General features: G+C 38.2%; 3 non-coding genes across 3 annotated transcripts; all 3 read right to left on the bottom strand.

The window, feature by feature from the left end:
• Positions 1-370: 370 nt before the first annotated feature.
• On the bottom strand, positions 371-441 carry TRNAG-GCC. The gene has a single exon. It is a non-coding gene; the product is annotated as a tRNA-Gly (tRNA).
• A 749-nt stretch (positions 442-1,190) lies between these two features.
• On the bottom strand, positions 1,191-1,261 carry TRNAG-GCC. Its single transcript has one exon. It is a non-coding gene; the product is annotated as a tRNA-Gly (tRNA).
• Positions 1,262-2,077: 816 nt separating this feature from the next.
• TRNAG-GCC lies at positions 2,078-2,148 on the bottom strand. Its single transcript has one exon. It is a non-coding gene; the product is annotated as a tRNA-Gly (tRNA).
• Between the last annotated feature and the right edge of the window lie 893 nt (positions 2,149-3,041).

The raw sequence follows: 3,041 nt of genomic DNA, 5'->3' as shown, positions 1-3,041 counted from the left end.
TAGTGCTACGCGTGAAATCTATAAATGTAAATGATAGATTGTAACAAACCGAAGTTTGAACATTTTGCACTAATATCATCATAGGTAATCTTCAAGATGCACTAGTCGAGAATCGAACTGGGACTGTTTCGTGGTATGATACTATTCTACCACTTGACCACTAGCGCATGTACCTTTGGGCCAATAAAAAACGTACTCGTATTTTGGTCCTACAGCTCTTCTGAAGCCCTCAACTTTTAGTTTCAACTCTCGATATAAAAAAAAAAGCTCGATAGTGCTACTCGGAAAATTTATAAATTTAAATGATATAGTGACAAACCCAAGAAATTCGAAAAGTATGCAATAATATCATCATAGCATCTCTTCAAGATGCACCAGCCGAGAATCGAACTCGGGTCTGTACCGTGGCAGGGTACTATTCTACCACTAGACCACTGGTGCAACCAACTTTAGGTCTGTCCATAATTTACTCGAAATTTCGTACTGCAGTTCTTCTGAAGCCCTCAACTTTTAGTTTCACCTCTCGATTTAAAAATGAAAGCTCCATAGGACTACTCGCGAAATCTATAAATGTAAATGATAGATTGTAACAAACCGAAGTTTGAACATTTTGCACTAATATCATCATAGGTAATCTTCAAGATGCACCAGTCGAGAATCGAACTGAGACTGTATCGTGGAACGGTACTATTCTACCACTAGACCACTAGTGCATGTACCTTTGGCCCAATAAAAAACATACTCGTATTTTGGAACTGTAGTTCTTCTGAAGCCCTCAAGTTTTAGTTTCACCTCTCGATTTCAAAAAGAAGGCTCCATAGTGCTACGCGTGAAATCTATAAATGTAAATGATAGATTGTAACAAACCGAAGTTTGAACATTTTGCACTAATATCATCATAGGTAATCTTCAAGATGCACTAGTCGAGAATCGAACTGGGACTGTATCGTGGTATGATACTATTCTACCACTTGACCACTAGCGCATGTACCTTTGGGCCAATAAAAAACGTACTCGTATTTTGGTCCTACAGCTCTTCTGAAGCCCTCAACTTTTAGTTTCAACTCTCGATATAAAAAAAAAAAAGCTCGATAGTGCTACTCGGGAAATTTATAAATTTAAATGATATAGTGACAAACCCAAGAAATTCGAAAAGTATGCAATAATATCATCATAGCATCTCTTCAAGATGCACCAGCCGAGAATAGAACTCGGGTCTGTACCTTGGCAGGGTACTATTCTACCACTAGACCACTGGTGCAACCAACTTTAGGTCTGTCCATAATTTACTCGAAATTTCGTACTGCAGTTCTTCTGAAGCCCTCAACTTTTAGTTTCACCTCTTGATTTAAAAATGAAAGCTCCATAGGTCTACTCGCGAAATCTATAAATGTAAATGATAGATTGTAACGAACCGAAGTTTGAACATTTTGCACTAATATCATCATAGGTAATCTTCAAGATGCACCAGTCGAGAATCGAACTGAGATTGTATCGTGGAACGGTACTATTCTACCACTAGACCACTAGTGCATGTACCGAGAATCGAACTGAGATTGTATCGTGGAACGGTACTATTCTACCACTAGACCACTAGTGCATGTACCTTTGGCCCAATAAAAAACATACTCGTATTTTGGAACTGTAGTTCTTCTTAAGCCCTCAAGTTTTAGTTTCACCTCTCGATTTCAAAAAGAAGGCTCCATAGTGCTACGCGTGAAATGTATAAATGTAAATGATAGATTGTAACAAACCGAAGTTTGAACATTTTGCACTAATATCATCATAGGTAATCTTCAAGATGCACTAGTCGAGAATCGAACTGGGACTGTATCGTGGTAGGATACTATTCTACCACTTGACCACTAGCGCATGTACCTTTGGGCCAATAAAAAACGTACTCGTATTTTGGTCCTACAGCTCTTCTGAAGCCCTAACTTTTAGTTTCAACTCTTGATATAAAAAAAAAAAAAGCTCGATAGTGCTACTCGGGAAATTTATAAATTTAAATGATATAGTGACAAACCCAAGAAATTCGAAAAGTATGCAATAATATCATCATAGCATCTCTTCAAGATGCACCTGCCGAGAATCAAACTCGGGTCTGTACCGTGGCAGGGTACTATTCTACCACTAGACCACTGGTGCAACCAACTTTAGGTCTGTCCATAATTTACTCGAAATTTCGTACTGCAGTTCTTCTGAAGCCCTCAAGTTTTAGTTTCACCTCTCGATTTAAAAAAGAAGGCTCCATAGTGCTACTCGTGAAATCTATAAATGTAAATGATAGATTGTAACAAACCGAAGTTTGAACATTTTGCACTAATATCATCATAGGTAATCTTCAAGATGCACCAGTCGAGAATCGAACTGAGACTGTATCGTGGAACGGTACTATTCTACCACTAGACCACTAGTGCATGTACCTTTAGCCCAATAAAAAACATACTCGTATTTTGGAACTGTAGTTCTTCTGAAGCCCTCAACTTTTAGTTTCACCTCTCGATTTCAAAAAGAAGGCTCCATAGTGCTACGCGTGAAATCTATAAATGTAAATGATAGATTGTAACAAACCAAAGTTTCAATATTTTGCACTAATATCATCATAGGTAATCTTCAAGATGCACTAGTCGAGAATCGAACTGGGACTGTATCGTGGTATGATACTATTCTACCACTTGACCACTAGCGCATGTACCTTTGGGCCAATAAAAAACGTACTCGTATTTTGGTCCTACAGCTCTTCTGAAGCCCTCAAGTTTTAGTTTCACCTCTCGATTTCAAAAAGAAGGCTCCATAGTGCTACGCGTGAAATCTATAAATGTAAATGATAGATTGTAACAAACCGAAGTTTGAACATTTTGCACTAATATCATCATAGGTAATCTTCAAGATGCACTAGTCGAGAATCGAACTGGGACTGTATCGTGGTATGATACTATTCTACCACTTGACCACTAGCGCATGTACCTTTGGGCCAATAAAAAACGTACTCGTATTTTGGTCCTACAGCTCTTCTGAAGCCCTCAACTTTTAGTTTC

Source organism: Cucurbita maxima, unplaced genomic scaffold, assembly GCF_002738345.1.
Source record: "Cucurbita maxima cultivar Rimu unplaced genomic scaffold, Cmax_1.0 Cma_Scf00055, whole genome shotgun sequence".
Taxonomy (NCBI): domain Eukaryota; kingdom Viridiplantae; phylum Streptophyta; class Magnoliopsida; order Cucurbitales; family Cucurbitaceae; genus Cucurbita; species Cucurbita maxima.
This window is presented reverse-complemented; position numbering and strand designations above follow the sequence as displayed.